Below are 26,645 nucleotides of genomic sequence, written 5' to 3'. Positions count from 1 at the left end.
GGCATTTTAAAAAATGTAATGGAAAATCTGAAACTGACTTTATCATTAAAGAAGGTTTATCATTGCAACCCCATAGGTACCGAACATGGCAAATTTACCTGCTCCCAATTAGGATTTACAGCTTATTAAATGTAATGAAGAATCTCCAACGGTATCCTATGGGAGGAGTAGGACTTGCAGTAGTGCAGAACGAATTTAGGAGTTTTTCACTGCCTGGACATGTAAAACTTAAATATACATGTCCAACCTTTTAATTACACAACACCCTGTCCTATGGGCTACCTAGGATCTACTCTAGAGGTTACTTATATGTAGTAAGGCTTGGCAAGAGTATTTAAATGGCAAGTAGACATGGCAGTATAACACTGCATTCAAGCTGCAATGGCTACTAAAGTGGGTGGCACAATAAGTGCCGCAGGCCCACTGGTAGCATTTAATTTGCAGGCCCTGGGTATATGATATACCACTCTACAAAGGACTTTTAAGTAAATTAAATATGCCAATTATAAATATGTCAATCAAACCCTGTTTACGTGAGCACAAGCACTTTAGCACTATTTAGCAGTAGTAAAGTGTACAGAGTCCCAAGGCCAACAAAAAACAAATGTAAGCAAAGAATTGGTGGTAAGTCTGCAAAATGGCTGGGGTAAGACCACCCTAAGGCTGACAGGTCTAACAGTCATCTTGTACTTTCAACACATGTTTTTTGCAGCAAATGAATGTCATATTCTAACAACCATTTTTGGCATAATTTTCCGACACTATGGGTAGTAGCAGTAGCAAGGGAATATCTGGGATCACGCCTGTTAACTAAAAAAACAGGGATCTTTCACAAAAACCTCTTGGTGCATTGGTTAGTATTGACCAGCTACAATACTACTCTAATTGAAGCATACATTGACATATTAAATGTACATTTTATTCAACTTATGAGTTGCATTATTGGGTAAAGCCCTTCCCTTCTCCAAAATGGAAAGTGTGTGTAGTTAGCTTATGGGACAAATTGAATTTTCAGATCTTTCAAAGAGGTACTAGTCAGGCATGTTGTTTACTGCAAACTTTAGCTTTGAAAGATAAATTATCTTGGCTATAAAAAAAAGCAGGAAATAAGTAGAAAATCCCTTACTCTGCCATGTTATTACGTGTAACATTGTTACAAAAAGAGCTATAAGAATTTAAGAGAATATCTGATTTTATGCCCCATACCTAAACCATTGGCAACAATTTAGGATCATCCAAATAGAAATAAGCAAATGAATCAAATCTTCTGTCCATGTTTATACAGAAATGTTTCTTGGGCGTCTATCAAGCTGTCAGTCCAGGGAGTCTTACATTGTTCCTATTGTGTGAAATAATACACTTCACATTGGCAAGTAGATTGATGAATGAAGTGATAAACATAGTAAAGAAAACAAACCTATCTTTGTAATTCTCCTTCTCCAGATGAGGATTTTTATTTTGTAATGAAGCTAAAATATGTAAATCATCTATGAGCTGTTTAACTGCTTCAATGTCCTATGAACTTCCAAAATAACTTAGCATAACAATATCATTCATGAAATGCACAGAATGTGTGGTATTTCACCACTTCACTTGGCCCTAATGTTTGATAAAGACCTTTTACCCAAAAGTATCATCATCAGGGGCCAAGCAGTGATGTAAACTGCTCTATTTGTTCCTGCCACATGGAGTGTAGATGAGCATTATTGCCCCTTTGTATAACAGGAGATGGTGGTGGGTACTCCAGAAGATAGTGCCCCTGCACCATCTTCAAGATGATAATCTGCAATGGAGTCCAAAAAATGACAGTAGAACTTGCTGCAAAAATCCAAATATAAGACAATGGAGGACGGATCATCCATCTAGACACCGTCTGTTGACATCAGACGTTGACATTTCCGGGAGAGGTAAAAGAAGTCTTGTTCCTTCAGGATCATCTTTTCAGGTTGCAACTTCTTTCAGACATATCAAACCTTTCACTGGAGGAGAGTATAATAATTCTTTTGATGCTTCAGATGTAGTGAGAGTTGAAGTAGATTCAATTGTTAAAAGTTGTTGCTTGCATCGTTTAAGGAATTGACTGGTTTATCGGGTGTAAAGCTGGAGGCTCACCTGTCTCTCCTGTTGGGGAGGCTTTCTCAACTCTGCTGGTCTTTTCTAGGGGTGTCACAAGAACATGGAAAGTACATAATGCTCTTATTTGGAGAAACTTTACAATGCTTAGTGGGCTGTTGACCTGAATTAGCCACATGAAACCTCTTGATGTGCTCAGTTGAGATCTTAAAGTTATTTTTCTGACTGCTGTTTCTCCACGAAAGGATACAGGAGTCAGTATGATGGTTCAAAAGGTCCTTTGTCAGAAATACTTTCTTGCACTAGTTCTCCCACTGTGGAAGCCACCCGTCAGCAGCTTTACTTTCGATGGCAGAGGAACGGGAAGAACTTTACTTGTTTGTGAGTTTTCTTCTGAAATCTTGGAGATCTTGCAAACAGATTACTAATGAATTATGTGGATCACTTTGCATCTCAGCCTTTCCGTGAGCAAATAGCAAATCTATTACATACACTGTTATGCTAAACTGAAGTTCACATGTATGCAACCATCTTGTATCGCCCTCAGCAAGTTATTGTGTGCTTCCTGAGCCTGACATAAATTGCAGTTCAACAATAGTTGTTTACCCAATACGCTTTTGTTAAAGCATGCTGTTGGCTCACTTGGCCACGCAGGTCAACTTCAGATGGAATGGATGTGAGACTAGCAGGCATTACTCCCAGAGCAAACAATAGTCCGTGCCATCCTCGGTCTGCCAAAAAAAAGATGCAACACTCTCATCGCTACTAGGCACTGCTAGTCTTTTATGCCATGTGACCAATGGTAGTGTTTTGTGGTCATACTTACAGGAAACATGAGCACAAATAATCCAAAAGTAGGATATATTTGTAGTGGTTGACAGTTGGCAATGGGCCTGTAGAGTCAAGGTACACAAAAGGGCTATTGGACATCATCCAAGGCATAAAAAGTGACCTTGCAGCAGTAGAGGACTTCATTTGTTGGTGAATAGTGCATTGCTCTACACATCTCTTAGCAGCTTTGGACATATACAGCTACTAGTATGGTTTCTGTAGCATCAGTGCTGCAACATTAGTGTCTGCATGAGCATATGCAGTTCTCTTGTGCACTGCATTAATAAGGTTCAGCCTATCTGCTTCTCTGAGAATATGTCTATTCCTGTTAAAATTCCATAGGAACATTATCCTCAGACAAGCTGTGGGAATGAATAACAGAAACCTGCTGGGGGTTTAGCATCTTTTAATGTTGCCTGTATGGCTACCATGATATCTGCATCAATCTTAGTTTAAGATTCTTACAGCTACAACCTTACAGGTTTACACAGATTTCTTTGAAGGTAGACCAGCCAAAGAGTTTCTTCAAGCGTGAATCCATTCTCTTTCATGGGTCATTAATGATGTACATGGACCAAAAGAATCTTATTGTGCAGCACAGCCACCTTTGCCAAAAGCTGGTTAGTCTTTATCAATTTACCATTTGGATCTCTGAATGCAATTAATGGCTATGTCAACATTGTAAGCCTATGCAGAAAAAAAATCTGACACAGTAAGTATGGAAACCAACAGATCTGTCTTCTGAAGAGTTATGACAGGAACATTAATTTCAGCTTCTATGCGGTGGAACTGCATAATATTTTACAATGAGATTGTAGCGTTTTGAAATCGCCATATTGGAAAACTCCCTCTGCTGCAGCACAAGCCGCAAAGTATTTTTGTTTAGTGTCCTCCACAGGCTGTGCATGTTTGGATTAGTGAGAAAGAGCTACCAAATGAAAGGCTGCTACTTTCATAGGCAGGCAGCAAAACGCATTTAAGTATTTAAAAGGTCAGGATTAGAGCATGTGCAGATATTGGAGATAAGGTTCATGAACTCTTCTGGGGTTTTGTGTTGTAAGGATTATGGCGGTCATTCTGACCGCGGCGGGCGGCGGTTGCTGCCCGCCATGCGGTTACCGCCGAATGACCGCACCGCAGTCAAAAGACCGCGGCGGTCATTCCAACTTTCCCGCTGGGCCGGCGGGCGACCGCCAAAAGGCCGTCCACTGGCCCAGCGGGAAAGCCCCTGCAACGAGGAAGGAGCCGGCGGAGTTGCAGGGGTGCGACGGGTGCAGTGGCACCCGTCGAGATTTTCACTGTCTGCAAGGCAGACAGTGAAAATCTTTGTGGGGCCCTGTTAGGGGGCCCCACGACACCCGTTCCCGCCATCCTGGTTCTGGCGGTGGACACCGCCAGAAACAGGCTGGCGGGAAGGGGGTCGGAATCCCCATGGCGGTGCTGCAAGCAGCGCCGCCATGGCGGATTCCCTGGGCCAGGGGAAAACCGGCGGAAAACCGCCGGTTCCCCTTTTCTGACCGCGGCGAATAGCCCAGGAAGCACCGCCAGCCTGTTGGCGGTGCTTCCGCCGCCCTCCGCCGTGGCGGTCATGGACCGCCAGGGTTGGAATGACCCCCTATGTCTCCCAGCTCAGAGACCCTTTTTCATTTCAGTTTGAAGGCATGTGTTATTGAACATGTAACAAGTGATGAACTGCTATCCTTTCAAATGCACTTTTCTAGCATTTTTTTTTATCCTGTAAATCAATAATGAATCGCTCTGATAAGCGAGATCAATCAAAAACACATTCAGTGATAATTTAGGGACTATTTAACTTAGAAATTATTCCAGGAATCTCATTAATCTTATGACTGTTTTCCTCCATAATTCTAATATGTTATCCATGTTCATCACTTGCTTTTATGCTTCTTACTGTATTGTTTGAGGTTCGCAAACCAACACAGGACAGGTTCTAGGTTAGCTATAGTCTCCATTTTATTTTGCCTATCCAGCTTGTTTACCTTTGGCCCCAAATCCATCCTAGGCAATGGAGGTCGCCATCTTTGACAATGGTGGCTGCCATTTTTCCTCAAATTATACTGAATCATCAACATGTGTGCCTTTGACACATGCTGTCTGTGCATATCTTACCAAAAACTATTTAAGTGTCAAGTCATTCAGATATAAACATCAACAAAACCCCCAGGGTGACATCAGTCTGGGTCATATATCTTTTTCAAGGTCATATAACAACCATACCCAAATAATGTAGTCTATATTGATGTATTCTTACCTTATTATTACATCCACTGATGTATATGATTATGTCAAAACAATCCTAAGGTGACATTTCAAATTCTATCACAGATACGATACAATATATAAGAACTACAGCTTGACCACTTAGGAGGCAGATTTTACCCAGGTCACAGACGCAGATGAGCAGAGCACCACATTCCTTCTCAACCAAATAAGCCACCAGCAAGACTCTCCGAGGCTCTGCGAAACATTCCATTCTGCCTTCACAAACTGGTTCCAGGGTTGTATTCTCTCGTAGACACAATCTCCTAGCTCTTGGCATTATGCTTGAAATAACTGGCAAGCAATTATAAACAAGCCCTGTTATCCAAGCTTGTACACCACTTCCAAAACTCAGGTTTATTATTTATTCATCTGTTAGAACTAGCATTGTGCTTACAAATAGCACAATGAGGGTTTTAGAGCTATAATTTGTGATGTTACCCTTGTTGCCTGTTTTAACTGTTATTGAAAAGCTTATCTGCTTTTTATTATGTGATGTTACCAATATTATGTGCACTAGATCCTGCCATTTTAAAAGAATTGTTTTAAAATAAATATGTTGAAATACCTAGGCTGTTTTTAGTCATCTTGAGTGTCTAAATCATTGGCGAACGATCATTTGGATTACCACTGCTCCCTGTTAGTAACCCAAAATCATTGACACCACGTCATTTATGTACAGGTTGGGGTTCTGCTGGGCTACTATAACCTGTCTTTCACATTCAGCACTAATGCATTGAACTAAGTTCACTCATGTCACCCATGGGGGTGAAAACAAACCTTGTAAAGCTGAGTTAAAAACTCAGTTTACGCAACATTTGGCGCTTCAGCATTCGATGTTCAGACTATCAATACTTTTTTGTAATTTCGATTGCACACTCAGAAGACCAGTTTAATGCTTAAAAATGGTTGTCCAGACCATGCAGCGCAATATTGATGTTACCTTCTCGTTGTTAAATAGGGAGCACCATTTAACATAGGATTGAAGGCACTCTAACTAGCTCATTTTGATGCAGTTGGTTTCTTACGACTGAAAATCATTTGGCTAGTTTTAGACCCTGAGAACTTATGAAATAGTTGCTATTTTACATATTTAAGTTTATTTACAAGTAGGTTTTGGTTTAAATATAAGTTTTACTTAGGTAGTTATCAGGATGTATATATTTCTTCTTTAGGGGTCTTGTCAGAAAATCCTGCAGCGTTTCCTCGTCCTGAAGTGTTTGTCATTTTTAAAGTATTTGGTTAATTAAATGTCTGTGCATTTAACCCCTCTAGTGCGGGTCGCAACCAGTGCTTGACATCAGGAAGAGATTCCGGCCCTCATTCTGACCTTGGCGGGCGGCGGAGGCCGCCCGCCAAAGTCCCGCCGTCAGGTTACCGTTCCGCGGTCGAAAGACCGCAGCGGTAATTCTGACTTTCCCGCTGGGCTGGCGGGCGGTCGCCTTCAGACCGCCCGCCAGCCCAGCGGGAAAGAGGCTTCCACGATGAAGCCGGCTCGGAATCGAGCCGGCGGAGTGGAAACTGTGCGACGGGTGCAGTTGCACCCGTCGCGTATTTCACTGTCTGCGCAGCAGACAGTGAAATACATGTAGGGGCCCTCTTACGGGGGCCCCTGCAATGCCCATGCCAGTGGCATGGGCACTGCAGGGACCCCCAGGGGCCCCGCGACCCCCCCTACCGCCATCCGGATCCCGGCGGTCGGACCGCCGGGATCTGGATGGCGGTAGGGGGGGTCGGAATCCCCGCGGCGGTGCAGCAAGCTGCGCCGCCGTGGAGGATTCAATGGGGCGGCGGTACACTGGCGGGAGCCCGCCAGTGGTGCCGGTCCGACCGCGGCTTTACCGCCGCGGTCGGAATCCCCATTGGAGCACCGCCGGCCTGTCGGCGGTGCTCCCGCGGTCCTCCGCCCTGGCGGTCTTTGACCGCCAGGGTCAGAATGAGGGCCTCCGTGTCTCCCCACTCCCACACCCGCCCCTTTATGAAGACGCGCCAATGTCACACTTTTTTTCCCCATCAGAGCAGGAAGCAACAGATAAGGCTGCTTCCTGCTCCTGTGGGGAAAACATGTCCAAACTGGCCTTCCCACCATTCAGGAAGGCCTCGTTTGAAAGAGGAGATTTTCCCCTTTCAAACAAGGCCTTTGAGGGCCAGGAAATCCCACTAGACACCAGGGAATTCACTTGAGGGAGTCGAACCCATCTGGAAACAGGCCAGCCCCCCTACACACACACACCTGTGTGTGTGTGTTTATAGATATAGATTGATAGATAGATAGATAGATAGATAGATAGATAGATAGATAGATAGATAGATAGATAGATAGATATGCATGTGTGTATATATTTATATATATATATATGTTCGATGGCATGTATAGCTGCAGATACACATGCTGTGCATTATCCTGCCATGTAGTGTTGGGCTCGGAGTGTTAGAAGTTGTTTTTCTTCGAAGAAGTCTTTTCGAGTCACGAGATCGAGGGACTCCTCCCCTTTCGGCTCCATTGCGCATGGGCATCGACTCCATCTTAGATTGTTTTCTTTCCGACATCGGGTTCGGACGTGTTCCTCTTCGCTCCGTGTTTCGGTTCGGAAAGTTAGTTAAATCTTGTAAAATTTGACGGTATTGTTTGCGTTCGGTATCGGGTTAGTAATAGCAGATCGACACCGAAGAAAAGAAGAGCTCCGGTAGCCCTTCAGGGGCTTCCACTCCTCGGCGGGGCCTGGTCGGCCCGACTGCGTGCGTCTTCAAGGCTCATGGAACAGACGCCATTCCGCTTCTGCCCCGAATGCCACAATAAGTATCCTTATACAGACCAGCATTTGGTCTGTAATTTGTTTTTGTCCCCCGAACACAAAGAGGATACCTGTGAGGCCTGTCGGGCATTTCGGTCAAAGAAGACGCTACGGGACCGGAGAGCTCGAAGGCTTCAGATGGCGTTGACGCCGACAGGACAACACGACGTCGAAGAAGAGGAGACTTTCTCCATTCCTGATTCGGACTCGGACAAGGCCGAAAGTGAGCAGCCGGCGAGGTAACAAACCGTGAGTAAAACTGCCCCGGCCAAAACTCACACAAAGATAATGAAAGCCCAGGGGACGCCACCGCCAGCAGGCCATGACTTAACCCGTAAGCACGGTGACCAACCATCGGCACCGAAAAAGGGCACACACGTGTCGAAGACATCCGACTCCGGTCAAGATACCGGCACAGAGTATACTCGGCACCGAGATACTGGCTCCGACCAAACTCGGCACAAGATACTGACTCCGAGCAAACTCGGCACAGAGATATCGGCACCCCGAAACCGAAAAAGGTGGCATCGGAGCCGAAAAAGACTGCTGACAAGGTTTCGGTGCCGAAACACCCAGCCTCGGAGCCGAAACAGAGCTCCTACTCAGAAGAACAAGGCCTTTCATCACAACTACAAGGCCATAAATTTGGACAATAATTAGAGATGGGAGAGCCAGACTATACACAAAGAAGCCTCCATATTCAGAAGGACACAGGGAAAATAAGAACTCTTCCCCCAATTACAATGAAACGGAAACTCGCTTTCCAAGAAACAGAAAAACAGCCAAAAGCAAAAGTGGCTAAAGAAAAAACTCCACCACGTTTTTCGCCACAACCATCGCCACAGCAGTCACCACAACTGTCACCAATTGCAACACCCCCAATGATGCAATCACCAACGCACACAGGGATGAGCCAGGATGACCCAGATGCATGGGATCTATATGATGCGCCAGTATCTGACAATAGTCCGCATTGCTACCCGGCAAGACCATCACCACCTGAAGACAGTACTGCATATATGCAGGTGGTGTCCAGAGCAGCTACTTTTCACAATGTAGCACTGCATACAGAACCTATAGAGGATGACTTTTTATTCAATACCCTGTCATCAACACATAGCCAATACCAGAGTCTGCCTATGTTACCAGGCATGTTAAAACACGCAAAACAGGTGTTTCAAGACCCTGCCAAAGGCAGAGCCATCACACCTAGGTTGGAGAAGAAATACAAACCTCCCCCTACGGACCCTGTTTACATCACACAACAACTAACACCTGACTCAGTGTTAGTAGGGGCAGCCCGAAAAAAAAGGGCAAACTCACAGACTTCTGGGGATGCACCACCACCCGACAAAGAAAGTCGAAAGTTTGATGCAGCAGGAAAAGGGTTGCAGCACAAGCAGCCAATCAATGGCGTATTGCCAATTCCCAAGCTTTATTGGCAAGATATAACAGGGCTCATTGGGATGAAATGCAGCATTTCATTGAACATCTTCCCAAAGAGTTTCAAAAGCGTGCACAACAAGTGGTGGAAGAGGGCCAAAGTATCTCCAACAACCAGATACGATCGGCAATGGACGCAGCGGACACAGCCGCCAGAACAGCGAACACGGCGGTCACTATTCGGAGACACGCATGGCTACGCACCTCCGGATTTAAGCCAGAGATCCAGCAGGCTGTGCTTAATATGCCTTTTAATGGACAACAGTTGTTTGGGCCGGAGGTGGATACAGCTATAGAGAAGCTAAAGAAAGACACTGACACGGCCAAAGCCATGGGCGCGCTTTACTCCCCACAGAGCAGAGCCACCTTTAGGAAGCCACACTTTAGAGGGGGGTTTCGAGCACAAAGCACAGAACCTTCAACCTCACAGACCAGACCCACATACCAGGGCCAATACCAAAGAGGAGGTTTTTGGGGGCAATATAGGGGTAGACAGTTTCCTAAAACAAGAGGGAAATTCCAAAGCCCAAAAACCCCACAAACTAAACAGTGACTCCAATGTCACAAATCCCCAACACATAACACCAGTGGGGGGGAGAATCTCAAATTATTAAAAAAATTGGGAAGACATAACTACAGACTCGTGGGTCCTAGCCATTATCCAACATGGTTATTGCATAGAATTTCTACAATTACCACCAACTGTGCCTCCAAAAGCACACAACATGTCCAAACAGCACATGGATCTATTACAACTAGAGGTCCAAGCGTTATTACAAAAAGAGGCAATAGAACTAGTGCCCAACCATCAGAAAGGAACAGGTGTTTATTCCCTGTATTTTCTAATACCAAAAAGGGACAAAACACTGAGACCCATCTTAGATCTCAGAACACTAAACCTTTACATCAAATCAGATCACTTTCACATGGTGACACTTCAAGACGTGATTCCCTTGCTCAAACAACAAGACTACATGTCAACATTAGACCTCAAGGATGCTTACTTCCATATACCCATACATCCTTCCCACAGGAAATACTTAAGGTTTGTAATCCAAGGAGTACACTACCAATTCAAAGTGTTACCATTCGGGATAACAACAGCACCAAGGGTATTTACAAAATGCCTTGCAGTAGTAGCTGCACATATCAGAAGACAGCACATACACATATTCCTGTACCTAGACGATTGGTTAATAAAAACAGGCACTCAGAAACAGTGTCTTCAACACACAAAATACGTCATAGAAACCCTTCACAAGCTAGGGTTCTTAATAAACTACCTAAAATCACACTTACAACCGTGTCAAATACAACAATACTTGGGAGCAACAATCAACACAGAAAAATGGATTGCCTCTCCAAGTCCACAAAGGGTACAAGCATTCCAAAACGTAGTACAAAGGATGCACCCAAATCAACAGTATCAATTAAGGTTTGTGATGAAGCTTCTAGGCATGATGTCTTCATGCATAGCCATTGTCCCAAACGCAAGGTTACACATGCGGCCCTTGCAACAGTGTCTAGCGACACAATGGACACAAGCACAGGGTCAACTTCAAGATCTAGGGGGTCATTACAACATTGGCGGTATAAGGCGCTTACCGCCGTGCAGAAGACCGCCAATACACCGCCGCGGTAGACCGCCACAGCTATTATGACACACATCACGGAATCCGCCGAAATTCAGACACCCACACAACTCCGCCACACCAAAGGTCAGCGATAAACATGCGGAAACAAATCCTCCACCTCCACGGCAACAGAAACATGCCCATGCTATTATGACCCACGAATCCGCGCGGCGGTCATTCAACCGCGGTATTCCATTGGCGGTACACACCGCCGCGCTCAAAATACACACACATCTACAAAACACCGCCACATTGGACAATTCCAAATGCACACACCTGATACACATACACACACCACTCCCACACACCCAATACAATATAAAATACACACCCACATCACCCACAAACCCCTACAACCAGAAATTCTGAGAGAAGGCGAGAGAGAGAGCACAGCTATTGACAACCCCATCACACAGAGGCACACAACACCATCACCCACACAACATCCACGCACAAAACACCACATACCACTACACTCACCACACTCATCACCACATACACCACCCCACACCTCACACACACCACCCCATGTCACGCCAAAGACACCCCCGCTTCTCCGAGGAGGAGCTCAGGGTCATGGTGGAGGAAATCGTCCGGGTAGAGCCACAGCTATTTGGCTCACAGGTACAGCACACATCAATAGCCAGGAGGATGGAGCTATGGCGCAGAATAGTGGACAGGGTCAACGCCGTGGGACAGCACCCAAGAAATAGGGAGGACATCAGGAAGAGGTGGAACGACCTACGGGGGAAGGTGGGTTCCACGGTCTCCAGGCACAACATCGCGGTACAGCGGACTGGCGGCGGACCCCCCACCTTCTCCCCCACAACTAACAACATGGGAGGAGCAGGTCTTGACCATCTTGCATCCTGAGGGCCTCGGAGGAGTCAGTGGAGGATGGGACACTGGTAAGTCAATTCTTAACTATCATATCCCCCACCCTACCAGCATGCTATCATACACCCCCACCCTTACACCCTCCCCTATCACTCCAGATACTCACTAATCTACCCATAACACAAACCACCCATCCCAACACCAAGCCCTGCATGACACAACTAAGCATGCTCACCCCTCACTAAAGCATGCTCACTGCACATACCCAGAACACCCCCCCAACCATCATCTGTCACGACTCACGTGCTGCTTGCGCCTGGAGTTTGCAGATCTTGAGGCGTGGATCTTGAGGGTTCGACTTTGTCCCAAAAAGGGGCGACTCTTTCTGGTAGCCACGGTGCTGTAGGCGAGGAAACGCCAAGGACAGACCGTGACCGTGAGAAAGTAGCGCCAGAGGGAAAAAACCCCTTCAGAAGAAGAGGAAAAAACCTCCCAGAAGATTCGCAGGGGATTCCTGGAACAAGAACAGAGGAACAGGAATCAAAGGAACTGACGTAACACAGAAATGGCGAAATCCAGAGCCAAGGGCTAGGAAATCAGGAGCGAGGACACTAACTGAAACAGAGAGTGTTGCAGCGCAAAGAGGGAAAGAAAAAACACCCTTAAATACCATAAAACAGGAAGTGACCCACAGGAAGAAAAAGGACACCATCTTGCATAGGGAAAAGTAGATAGAATAGACTGGAGCAGAAACCATAGAGAATAGGGAAGGAGGAATGCTGGGAAGACAGAGGTAACCTGGGAAGGGGAAAGACATAAAGGACAGAGGAGAAAACAGACCCAAAAAGAAAGAAAGACAGAAAAGAAGAAAGAGGAGTCCCCAGACAGGTAAGAGGGGTCAGGAGACCCCAACAAGACGGAGGGAGAGCGCAGCGCGAGGCCCCTAGTAAGTCCTGGGGCCTCGCAAGGTGCAAGAAAGGCTCGGGGCGCGCCGCGTCTTAGAGACGCGAAGCGCGGCCCGAGCCGAACGCGCGGCTTGTGCCGAACGCTCGGCTCGCGCCGCGCGGTGCGGCGCGACAGTAGGCCCCCCTCCCGAAGGCCCTGGTTTGAAAGGAAATAAACGGTGAAAGCGCTGAGTCAGAAGAGGAGCATGAACAGAAGATGCATCTTCCCAAGAACACTCACTGAGAGGATAACCCTTCCAATGAATCAGATACTGCAGACGGGTGTGAAAAAGACGAGAGTCACAAATCTCCTGAACCTCATATTCAGGAACATCATCCACTAAGACAGGAGGAGGACAGGAAAACTGACGGGAGTACGGATCTGGTACATAAGGTTTGAGTTGGGAGACATGGAAGACTGGATGAATCTTCCATGTGTGAGGCAAGTGAAGACGGACAGTGACGGGATTAAGCAACTGGAGAATACGGAAAGGCCCGTAATAGCGAGGTGTGAATTTGTTCTGAGAAAGACGTGAGGGTAAGAATTTAGAAGAAAGCCAAACTTTATCCTGTGGAAGGTAGTCCGGAGTTGCCCTACGTTTCTTGTCTGCTACTTTCTTCATATATCTCTTGGTGTGTAAGAGATTAGAACGAATCAGTCTATGGATTTGTAGAAGACGTTTGGAAAAATGAGTAATAGCGGGTAAGGGAGTGGGAGACAGAGAAGAAGTAGGAAAAGAGGTAGGATGAAAACCATAAGAACAGAAAAAAGGAGTGGTCTTGGAGGCACTATGGACTGAGTTATTATAAGAGAACTCAGCGATAGGGAGATAAGTGTTCCAGTTGCTTTGAGTTGAGTTGCAAAAACAACGAAGGTATTGTTCTAAGCCCTGGTTCAGACGCTCGGTCTGTCCATTGGTCTGGGGATGGAAGCCCGATGACAGAGCTCTATCGATGTTTAGTGTCTTACAAAAATACCTCCAGAACCGGGAAATGTACTGAGGACCTCTATCAGATATAAGAGTATGAGGGAGTCCATGAAGACGGAAGATATGTTCAATGAATATCTGGCTTAATTCTTGGGATGTAGGTAGTTTTTTCAAGGCAGTGAAGTGAGCCATCTTAGTAAAAGAGTCCACAGTGACCATGATTACTCGGTTTCCTGCTGAGAGTGGTAACGAACACATGAAATCGGTGGAGATGGTGTGCCATGGAGTTGGCGGAACCGGCAAGGGCTGTAGTAAACCCGCAGGCCTGGTTCGGGGAATCTTGACTTGAGCGCATGTGGGACAAGCCTGAACGTATGTTTCAATGTCTTTTTTCCAAGTAGGCCACCAGAAAAATCGGGATAACAGTTCTTGCGTGGCCTTGATGCCTCTATGACCAGCAACCGGTGAATCATGACACATTTGTAATGCCTTTTCTCTCACTCTGTTAGTGGGGATGAATAACAGATCGTGATAATAATAGTATCCTTGTCTCTTATGTAAAAGAGGCCTTAAGTCCTCTATTTCATCATCAGATAGATTGGGGTACTCCAGTTGTACCTCCTCCAGAAAAGACTGGGCTACCCCAATGATCTTACTAGGTTCCAGTAGGGGTTGAGCTGGGACAGGAGTACAATCTGGATAACGACGTGATAGAGCATCAGCCAGAATGTTTTGGGAGCCAGGAATATATGTAATGCAGAAATCATACTGGCTGAAGAAGAAGGCCCAACGAGCTTGACGACTATTTTGGCATACGAAATTTCGTAAACATTGTAAGTTTCGATGGTCTGTTCTCACTTCAAAAGGTTCCTTGGAACCCATCAGAAACTGCCTCCATTCAATACAAGCTGTTTTCAGAGCCAACAATTCTCTTTCCAATACTGAGTAATGTTGTTCTGCAATAGAGAGTATATGAGATAAATAGAAAACAGGATGTTCAAGACCATCGTCTTCTTGTTGTTGGAGTAGAACGGCACCAATGGCTTTTTCAGAAGCATCGGTGACGACAATAAATCGTTTGTTGGTATCTGGATGTCTTAAGATGGGAGCTTGTGTAAATGCCTTCTTTAATTCTTGAAAAGCTGTTTCAGCAGTTTTAGTCCAGACAAACCCTTTAATAAGATTTTCCTTCTTTAAAGTGTGAGTTATGTGGCTAGTTTGTTTAGCAAAGTCTGCGATGAATTGTCGATAGAAGTTCGCCAATCCTAGAAAGCATTGTGTTTCTTTAATGGAGGATGGAGAAGGCCAATCTAGGATAGCTTGCACCTTTTCTTGATCCATGGCTACTCCGGTGGTACTTAAATGATATCCTAGATATTTGACTTCTGTCTGGTCAAACTCACACTTTTCGGGTTTGCAAAACAGTTGATGTGCCCGGAGTCGTTGAAGAACTTGTTTAACATGGGAAGAATGGAGTTTGGGATTTCTGGAATAAATAAGAATATCATCAAGGTAGATTACAACTGTCTGATTCAGGAGATCCGAGAATACTGAGTCCATAAATCTCTGAAAAATTGCCGGGGCATTAGTAAGACCGAAAGGCATTACCCTGTATTCAAAATGACCAAATGGAGTCCTAAAGGCCGTTTTCCACTCATCTCCTTCTTTAATGCGTAAGAGGTGATAGGCTCCCCGTAGATCTAGTTTGGTAAACCGTTGAGCCCCTCTGACTGCCTCTAAAATGTCCCTTATGAGAGGCAAAGGATAACGATCTTTAATAGTTATTTTATTCAGGCCTCGAAAATCCAGGCAAGGGCGAAGGTCCTTTGTCTTCTTGGGTACGAAAAAGAGAGGAGCCCCAGCCGGAGAAGACGATGGAACAATAAGCCCACTTTGAATATTTTCATCCAAATACTCCTTTAGTACTTCCTTTTCAGTTTCCGTGAGGGAATACATCCTGCCAAAAGGAACGATAGTGCCAGGTTCCAAGGGAATAGCACAATCGTAATCTCGATGTGGAGGTAACACAGGTTTGGAAGGTTTTTGGAAGACATCTTGAAATTCCAAATAGTGTTCAGGAACTCCTTGGACTGTATTTATGGTCGAACCGGTGGTGCCCTCCGTGATAATTGACCTCTTAGGCGACCAATACTTGTCTGAAGCAAAACAGTGCTCGTGACAGAACTGTGAAGACAAGGAAACCGTCCGGGTAGCCCAGTTCACATATGGATTATGTCTGATGAACCACGGGATTCCAAGAATGATGGTATGGTTGGGGGAAGTTATAAGATCAAAGGAAATGTGTTCCTGATGGTTACTGATCTGTAGATTTAGCATCAGGGTAGTTGTATCTACTGGACCCGATGATATCAAAGATCCATCCACCGTGTGAACTTGTTCTGGAACCTCCTTAGGTTGTATAGGAACTTGTTGAGTGGTGGCCCACTTCTTATCCATATAAATGCCACTAGCTCCACAATCTAGTAGTGCCATAGTCTTCTCTAGACGGCCATCAGGTAATTGTAACATTACTGGTAAAGTGAACAAGGATGTGGTATTGTCGTTGAAAGAACTGATGGAAGGTATGGCTGCTAATCCCGTCCCCTCCCTTCTTACAGAGGACGGGAAGCGGCGTTTCCCGATGGCCTTGATGGACGTACTGGACAGGTACGCAGTATGTGGCCGGCAGATCCGCAGTATAAACACAACCCCTTCTTTCGTCTTTCTTCTCGTTCGCTAGGGGAGAGAGGGCCTCGAGTTGTATCCACCTGCATGGGTTCTCCTTCGGTGTCTCTGACAGGAGGGCGAGGTTCCTCAGAACGATGTGGAAAAACTCGTGAGGTGCTTGGTTGAAAAGACCCTCTGCTTTTTCTCTTCTCTGCTCTCCGTTCCTGAAGGCGATACTCGATGGAGAGGGCTTGATCCATCAGGCCACGAAGATCCTCCACTCTGGTGGAATGTACTAGTTCGTCTTTGATCTCTTCTTTGAGTCCTCTACGAAACAAAGTCACCAAAGTACGTTCCACCCAGGTGGTCTCTGCCGCTAGTTGACGAAAGCGTGTAATGTATTGAAGGACTTCTTGTGAACCTTGATGAATATCGCATAAGGCCTCTTCTGCTGAAGCCTCCAATCCCGGGCGACTAAACATCAGCTTGAAACGGTTCACAAAGGCAGAATAGTCCGACAATACCGGATCGTTAGATGATACCATCGGGGTTGCCCAGGCCAAGGCAGGACCAGATAGGGCACTGATGAGATAACCCACCTTTGTTCTGTCATGGGAGAATTGGGTGGGTCGGAAGGCAAAGTACACTGTCAAGGAGTCAAGGAACTCTCGCAGCTTGGTTGGTTCACCCGAAAAACGATGGGTAGAGGCGGAGAGCGTCGGGACATCACCACTACGGAAGGCCAAGGCCTGTCGCAACGCAGCATTCTCACTGCGTAGTTGCTGTAATTCTTGAGCTTGTTGCTGAATTGTAGTTAGCAGAGCTTGATCCGGATCCGCAGCAGCTACCACAGTGTCTTCCATGGTGTTAGAAGACGTCGGGATGGTTAGGCGCTGCAATCTGTCACGACTCACGTGCTGCTTGCGCCTGGAGTTTGCAGATCTTGAGGCGTGGATCTTGAGGGTTCGACTTTGTCCCAAAAAGGGGCGACTCTTTCTGGTAGCCACGGTGCTGTAGGCGAGGAAACGCCAAGGACAGACCGTGACCGTGAGAAAGTAGCGCCAGAGGGAAAAAACCCCTTCAGAAGAAGAGGAAAAAACCTCCCAGAAGATTCGCAGGGGATTCCTGGAACAAGAACAGAGGAACAGGAATCAAAGGAACTGACGTAACACAGAAATGGCGAAATCCAGAGCCAAGGGCTAGGAAATCAGGAGCGAGGACACTAACTGAAACAGAGAGTGTTGCAGCGCAAAGAGGGAAAGAAAAAACACCCTTAAATACCATAAAACAGGAAGTGACCCACAGGAAGAAAAAGGACACCATCTTGCATAGGGAAAAGTAGATAGAATAGACTGGAGCAGAAACCATAGAGAATAGGGAAGGAGGAATGCTGGGAAGACAGAGGTAACCTGGGAAGGGGAAAGACATAAAGGACAGAGGAGAAAACAGACCCAAAAAGAAAGAAAGACAGAAAAGAAGAAAGAGGAGTCCCCAGACAGGTAAGAGGGGTCAGGAGACCCCAACAAGACGGAGGGAGAGCGCAGCGCGAGGCCCCTAGTAAGTCCTGGGGCCTCGCAAGGTGCAAGAAAGGCTCGGGGCGCGCCGCGTCTTAGAGACGCGAAGCGCGGCCCGAGCCGAACGCGCGGCTTGTGCCGAACGCTCGGCTCGCGCCGCGCGGTGCGGCGCGACATCATCACACAAGCCCCCACACAGGAATGCCTGTACTGGGGTTCACACACACCCACCCATTGCACACCATGAAACACACACATGCAATAATACTGTTCTTATACCCCTGCAGGAACCCGAAGGAACGTCACGACACCAGAGGGTCCAGACAACACCACTCCACCCCCAGAAGAGGCTCACAGTGACGACAGCAGCTCTGCCCCACTGGATCTTGATGACCAGCCCGGACCATCGTGGGCCTCAGGACAGTCGGTTCCCCTTGCCCAGCCACAGCCCAACACCGAGCTTCCACCCTCTGGTAACACCAGCACAGCACCCACCCAGCGGGCCCAAACCTCCCTACCCAGGACAGGTCATTCAGCGGTGTGTCCACCACTACAGGGCACCCAGGGTAACCCACCACCCCAACAACAACAGGGACCTGGGGGCAGTGGTAGTGGGCACACGGTCCAGGGGACAGAGGCACCGGAACACCAGGGAACTGGGAGGGCTGCTGTGCGACAGAGGGAGGATAGGCCAAGGGAACCCACTCTCCACGAGGCCCTCTCCTCCATCATGGGAGCATACCACCACTCCCAGGAGACGATGGCGACGGTCCTGGACAAGTTGCAGGAGACCCTGCGTCTGCAGGAGGAGCAGTATTTGGGGTTCAGGGAGGAGCTCAGGGCCATCGGCTCCGCCCTGTGCACCATCGTAGGGGTGCTGACGGACATTCAAAAGACCTTGAGGGACACCGTGGCACTCCAAGGGGCCCCTGACACTAGCCAGGATGATGAACTGCCCACCACCTCCGCCGGCGCTAGTGGACAGGACGCCTCGCCACAGGACCACCACACCAGCACCCCACCCCCTGCAGACGGACAACCACCACGCAAGCGGGCCCTGAGATCCAGGAACAGGACAGAGCAAGATGGCAAGACCCCCGCCAGGAAATAAGACCACCCTGATTGTCCCCCCACTGTCCCACTTTGTTACCCTGTCCAGATTGGAACTGCCCCAGCTCCACTTCCAATGCCCAGATGGGCAGTGCACCTGTGAGACTAATAGACTGGACTCTGCCATGGACATTCCTCCACCATCACCCATCACCATTTTACAACCCCCCTTCATTTTTTGAGCACTTAAATAAACACCCGTGAAACACCAAAAAATCTGGAGTCAGTCTATGATTTGGTACTTTGTATTATCAATCACAGTGTCATAATGGGTTACCCATTGTAAGGCTAACATACCTATGTCACACATCACAAGCCCCTCAAGGATGCAAGCAGTTGACACGTAGGTTACCACACTTGTGAAACAGAAATGGAAGTGTACAACTCAATTAACAAATAGTGAGTGAAATGGAGGTACAGGATAGAGGTAGACGTGTGAAAGTTAATGTAATGTTAAACCAGAAAATGTTCTCACCTGTGTGTCACTGGAAATATTGCTGTATGACTGACTCCCTGTTGTCGTTTTCTTCTTCCTCAGCTTCATCCTCATCACTGTCCACAGGCTCCACAGCTGCTACAACACCGTCATCTGGATCATCCTCCTGCAGAAAAGGCACCTGGCGTCGCAATGCCAAATTATGGAGCATGGAGCAGGCGACGATGATGTCGCACACCTTCTTCGGTGAGTAGAATAGGGATCCACCAGTCATATGGAGGCACCTGAACCTGGCCTTCAGGAGGCCGAAGGTCCGCTCGATCACCCTCCTAGTTCGCCCATGGGCATCATTGTACCGTTCCTCTGCCCTGGTCCTGGGATTCCTCACTGGGGTCAATAGCCAGGAAAGGTTGGGGTAACCAGAGTCGCCCAATAGCCAAACACGGTGCCTCTGGAGTTGACCCATCATATCAGGGATGCTGCTATTGCGCAGGATGTAGGCGTCATGCAGAGCCAGGGAACATAGCATTTACCTGCGAGATGTACTGGTCTGCCAAACAGACCATCTGGACATTCATGGAATGATAACTTTTCCTGTTCCTGTACACCTGTTCACTCCTGCGGGGGGTACCAGAGCTACATGGGTCCCATCAATGGCACGTATGACGTTGGGGATATGTCCAAGGGCATAGAAGGCACCTTTAACTGTAGGCAAATCCTCCACCTGAGGAAATATGATGTATCTCCTTACGTGTTTCAGCAGGGCAGACAACACTCTGGACAAGACGTTGGAAAACATAGGCTGGGACATCCCTGATGCCATGGCCACTGTTGTCTGAAATGACCCACTTGCAAGGAAATGGAGCACTGACAGCACCTGCACGTCAGGGGGGATTCCAGTCGGATGGCGGATCGGTGACATCAGGTCTGGCTCAAACTGGGTACATAGTTCCTGGATAGTGGCACGGTCAAACCTGTAGGTGACGATGACATGTCTTTCTTCCATTGTCAACAGGTCCACCAGCGGTCGGTACACCGGAGGATTCCGCCATCTTCTCATATGTCCCAGCTGACGGTGCCTACGAAGGACAACAGCGAAGAACCAGTCACTATTCCTCCAGGTATGTACCCACAGTTACACACAAGACTACACCAGACACAAAACCCTTCCTGTATGTGTGTTGAGTGTAGGCCTAGCTATGTGTGACGCAGTAAAAAATGAAGCCATGTGGGCCCCTGAAATGGCGGCTGCCTGACCTCTAAACTGGGACAATGGGATTGTGGGGTAGCAGCGCTGGCGTTGCACACCGTCGCGGTAGGCGGTTGTAGACCGCGGCGCAATGCTACATTGGTTAACATTGGACCCTATGGGTCCCAGGAGCCAATGAACAGGTGCGCTGGCGGTGATGATGCGCACCGCCGCGGACGTCACCGCCGCGGTGGTCACCGCCATTTTCTATCTGTTCAATCACTAGATAACTGACCTTCGACAGGAGAGGACCTACACTGCTAGTGCTGCTGTGACCTCGGTCTGGAAGCGACGATGGCTGCTGCGTCTGGGGAAAGGGCCCCTGCCTTCACTGCACAGGAGTTGGAGAAACTTGTGGATGGGGTCCTCCCCCAGTACACGCTACTCTACGGTCCTCCAGACCAACAGGTTAGTACACAGGGAGCACATTGTATGGGCTAGGCCTGGGTGGAGAGGGCTGGTTGGAAGAGGGAAGGGGGCAGGGTTCTAAGAACAGTAATGCATGGGAATGAATGGGCCACATGGCCAGAGTAGGGAGGGGCCCACTCACAACGACGGTGCAGTTGGTAATGACTGTTCCTCTTCCCTTGTGCATGTCATGTAGGTCAGCGCCCACCAGAAGAGGGACATTTGGCGTGCCATCGCCAAGGAGGTCCGGACCCTGGGGGCCCACCAGAGATGGGGCACCCACTGCCGGAAGAGATGGGAGGACATTCGCCACTGCAGCAAGAAGACGGCGGAGGCTCAGCTGGGGATGGCCTCCCAACGTGGGACGGGTGCCCGTCGCACCATGACCCCCCTGATGTTCCGGATCCTGCCGGTGGCCTACCCGGAGTTGGATGGGCGCTTGAGGACATCACAGCAGACACAAGGGGGTGAGTACAACCTCATTCTGCGGACTTTGCGTGCAGTGGAGGGGTCTGGGTGGGGGAGGTGGGCTGTGGGTGTCCCTAGGCCAGGGCGAATTCGGTAGGCAAGGCCCCTCCGTAATGTGGGCTATGTGGCACTGAACCCCACCACAGCAGAGTGCCAAGTTGAGGTATAGTTGCCCCTGTGGCATCCATGTGCGCAGATGTTCACCATTGCCATGTAGGCCATATCCCAGAAATTGCATGTGCAGAGGTCAGGAGCACGGCGTAAATCAGGGGGCTGCTGTGTCTGTCTTGTCCGCCAACGGTAGCGGTATGCCATGCACTAAAACTCTCTTTCTTATGTCTCCCCCCCTTTTTCTGCTCTCCCTGTCCTTTTGTACATCAGCATCATCAGGCGGAGGTACAGTGGCACCGGAGCACGAGGGAGCTGCATCCCACATGGCCGCCACACCACAGACTCTGAATGCACCAGTGGGACGGAGGGCGAGGGGAGCTTCACGTCGGCCACCGGATCACCAACCAGCGACACGGACTCGTCCACCGATGGGAGCTCCCCTGTGGTGGCGGCACCATCTGTGCGCCCCACTTCTACAGGTACAGCCGCCACCTCCCGTACCAGCACCGCCCTCCCAGCAGCCCCTCAGCGTTCGCCCCGTGCCCGCTCACCCAGGAGGGTGGGCATCACCTTCGCCCCAGGCACCTCAGGCCCTGCCCCAGTCACCCCAGCTTCCCTCAGTGAGGAGGCCATTGACCTCCTCAGGTCACTCACTGTTGGGCAGTCTACCATTGTGAATGCCATCCAGGGTGTAGAACGAGAGTTGCAACATGGTAATGCATTCCTGGAGGGCATTCATTCTGGTCAGGCTGTCCTTCAGCGAACCCTGCAATCTCTGGCCTCAGCACTGATGGCAGCCATTGTCCCTGTGTCCAGCCTCCCCCCTCCAACTTCCTCCACCCAGACCCAATCTCCTGTACCCCAGCCCATCCCAAGCACACCTACAGACCAGCATGCACACAAGTCAACACACACAAGTAGCTCAAGCAAACATAGGCACCACACACACCACAGATACTCACGCAAGCCTCACCCACATACAGACACCGCAACATCCACTGTCTCCACTGTGTCCCCCTCCTCCTCTTCTCCCTCCTCCCTTCCAGTCTCGTCTACACACACACCTGCATGCACCACATCTACAGGCACTAGGACTCGCACCAGGACGTCCAGCACCCCAAGCCGCTCACCTGCACTCACCACCTTTACTGCCATTTACACGTCCCGTGTCCTCTCCCAGTCTGTCTGTGACACCCCCTCCCAAAGTACACAAACGCCGGCAATCACTCACCCAACATCCATCCACCTCACGACAGCCTCCAGTACCTGCACCTGCACCCAAAATACCTAAAGTGACACCTCCTACAACCACCTCCTCTTCCTCCATTCCCAGACCCCCTCCAGCTACCCATCCCAGTGTCCGTCAGAAACTGTCCCTCTGTAAAATTGACCTTTTTGCCCCTACCCCTCCCCCTCCAATTCATCAGTCCCGTCGTAGCGCCTCAGCCAAAAAGCCTCCAGTACCAGTGGTGCGTGTTCAAGGTTTGTGGAGTGCACCGGCCACCAGGGCAGGCAGTAGGACCCGGAGCCAAGGCACTGGCAGCCCACCCCCTGTAAAGGCTCTAAAATTGGAGAGTGGACGACGGGACCGTGTTAAGACTCCTGGTGGGACAACAAGTGACATGGGTTCCAAGGCGATTGGTGAGTCAGCTGTAACTCCAACAAAGGTGGGGAAGGTCCAGAGGAAGTCTGCCCAGCCTGTTGTGAGTGTCACGGCGGAGAAGTGCGCCATCATTTCCGGCGGTCCAGACACAACCGCCAGCACCGTCGTCACTGGTCCAGAGACCACCGCCGGAGTCACAGCCCAGGAGGGCCCAAGTATCGTCACTGGTCCAGAGACCACCGCCGGAGTCACAGCCCAGGAGGGCCCAAGTATCGTTACTGGTCAGGAGACCACCGCCGGAGTCACAGCCCAGGAGGGCCCAAGTATCGTCACTGGTCCAGAGACCACCGCCACTGCCGGAGTCACAGCCCAGGAGGGCCCAAGTATCGTCACTGGTCCAGAGACCACCGCCGGAGTCAGAGCCCAGGAGGGCCCAAGTATCGTTACTGGTCAGGAGACCACCGCCGGAGTCACAGCCCAGGAGGGCTCAAGTATCGTCACTGGTCCAGAGACCACCGCCGGAGTCACAGCCCAGGAGGGCCCAAGTATCGTTACTGGTCAGGAGACCACCGCCGGAGTCACAGCCCAGGAGGGCACAAGTATCGTCACTGGTCCAGAGACCACCGCCGGAGTCACAGCCCAGGAGGGCCCAAGTATCGTTACTGGTCCAGAGACCACCGCCGGAGTCACAGCCCAGGAGGGCCCAAGTATCGTTACTCGTCAGGAGACCACTGCCGGAGTCACAGCCCAGGAGGGCCCAAGTATCGTCACTGGTCCAGAGACCACCGCCGGAGTCACAGCCCAGGAGGGGCCCGGATGCCACAGCCCCGCTGGGCAATGATGGAACGTCATGCGACCCAGCAATGCCCATTGTAGAGAACGTCATGCCACACACCAATGCCCAGTGTAGAGATCGTCATGCCACACACCAATGCCCAGTGTAGAGATCCTCATGCCACACACCAATGTCCGTATCAGAACCAACATGTCAAAGCACCGCTGAACAGGGCAAAGACCGCCATGTCAAAGCACCGCTGAACAGTCCATAGACCGGCATGGCAAAGCACCGCTGAACAGGGCAAAGACCGCCATGGCAAAGCACCGCTGAACAGTCCATAGACCGCCATGGCAAAGCACCGCTAAACAGTCCATAGACCGGTATGGCAAAGCACCGCTGAACAGGGCAAAGACCGCCATGGCAAAGCACTGCTGAACAGTCCATAGACCGCCATGTCAAAGCACCGCTGAACAGGGCAAAGACCGCCATGTCAAAGCACCGCTGAGAAGTCCATAGACCGGCATGGCAAAGCACCGCTGAACAGTCCATAGACCGGCATGGCAAAGCACCGCTGAACAGGGCATGCACCGTGTAGGAATGAAGAGGCCGCCACATCAGGCATCCTTATCCCATGTGCAGCTGGGACAGTGACAGGACATGAACTTTCACGGGGATACTCATCCAGTCTGGGCACCAGTCCCACCCAGTACCAGTAGAGAACTGCATCTACTTGAGAGACTGTGGCTTTGCACTCCCCAGGATGGCACAGTGGGCAACCCACCCACTGTAGAGACTTGAGAGACTGTGGCTTTGCACTCCCCAGGATGGCACAGTGGGGAAACCACCCACTGTAGAGACTTGAGAGACTGTGGCTTTGCACTCCCCAGGATGGTACAGTGGGCAACCCACCCACTGTAGAGACTTGAGAGACTGTGGCTTTGCACTCCCCAGGATACATCAATGGGCATGGAGCCCCGTCGTGGATCTGGCTTCGCATTCATCTGGCTGAGGTGCCCCCCCTTCCCTTCCACCTGAGGTGCCTGTAGTGTTTCTATCTGATGCCCCGGCAGTGTTCTCTCCGATTTTGGTCGGGTATCTATTGTGGGCCTCGCCCATGCATTTTTGGACTGTTGGTGCACGGACATTGTTGTGTACATATCTGCACTACTTCTCAGATTGTATGTGTAAATAAGAATGATTTTGAGATATATATATGTATATTTTTGTATGACATGTATATTGGCACATTACATTGTTTGGCTGAATTTCGCTTTGTGTTATCATTCTTCCGGGGGGATTGTGGGTTGTTACTGTGATTTTTGTGACTGCATTGGTGTGTATGTTGTAATATGCGAGGGTGGGGGTGTTTGGTGGGTGTCCCCCTAACTTTTGCCTCCCCCCTCCTTGTGTCGTAGGTGCAGTACTCACCGGTATCTTCTGCGCCTACGTAGCTGTTGGTCGTAGAGGAGCAGAAAGACAAGGACAGGTAGGATTTGTAATTCGGGCTCCATGGTGTCCTCGTTCCTCGTGGGATGTGTTGAGGTGAGCGTTTTCCCATAGCAAAAGCTGTTTCCGCCGTGTTTTTATCCACGGTGAATCCGCCCCGGAAAAGGTGGCAGATTGGCAGGTTGTAATAGTGTGGGCGGTACATTGTCTCCCGCCTGTCTGTTGCCGGTAACCGCCGCGCTGCTTGTCTGTTTCGCCCTGGCGGGCGGTGTGTTAAAGTGGCTGTCTTAGTTGGCGGTTACCGCCAGGGTCATAATTCCCTTTTTTTGTCCGCTGCCCTGTTTGCGATATTTCCGCAGCTTTAACACCGTCCGCCAGGGTTGTAATGACCACCCTAGTGTTCATAGACCGCCAAACACACTCCTCGCTGCAATGGTGGAATCCTATAAATTTAAACCAAGGGCGGCCTTTCCAAGACCCAGTGCCTCAATAAGTGATCACAAAAGATGCTTCCATGGTAGGGTGGGGAGCACACCTCAACCAACACAGCATCCAGGGACAATGGGACACTCAACAAAGACAACTTCATATAAATCAACTAGAACTACTAGCAGTGTTTCTAGTATTGAAAGCATTTCAACCGTTAATAGCCCACAAACACATTCTTGTCAAAAGACAACATGACAACAATGTATTACCTAAACAAACAGGGAGGGACACACTCATCACAGCTGTGTCTCTTAGCACAGAAGATTTGGCATTGGGCGATTCACAATCACATTCGCCTAATAGCACAATACATCCCAGGAATTCAAAACCAGTTGGCCGACAATCTCAGTCGAGATCACCAACAGATACACAAATGGGAACTTCATCCCCAGATACTGCAAACCTACTTTCAAAACTGGGGAACACCGCAAATAGACCTATTCGCAACAAAAGAAAACGCTAAATGCCAAAACTTTGCATCCAGGTACCCACACCCTCACTCCAAGGGCAATGCGTTATGGATGAGTTGGTCAGGGATATTTGCTTACGCTTTTCCCCCTTTCCCACTCCTTCCGTATCTAGTAAACAAATTGAGTCAAA

This window comes from Pleurodeles waltl, chromosome 9 (assembly GCF_031143425.1).
Source record: "Pleurodeles waltl isolate 20211129_DDA chromosome 9, aPleWal1.hap1.20221129, whole genome shotgun sequence".
NCBI lineage: Eukaryota > Metazoa > Chordata > Amphibia > Caudata > Salamandridae > Pleurodeles > Pleurodeles waltl.
Note: the sequence above shows the minus strand (reverse complement) of the source record.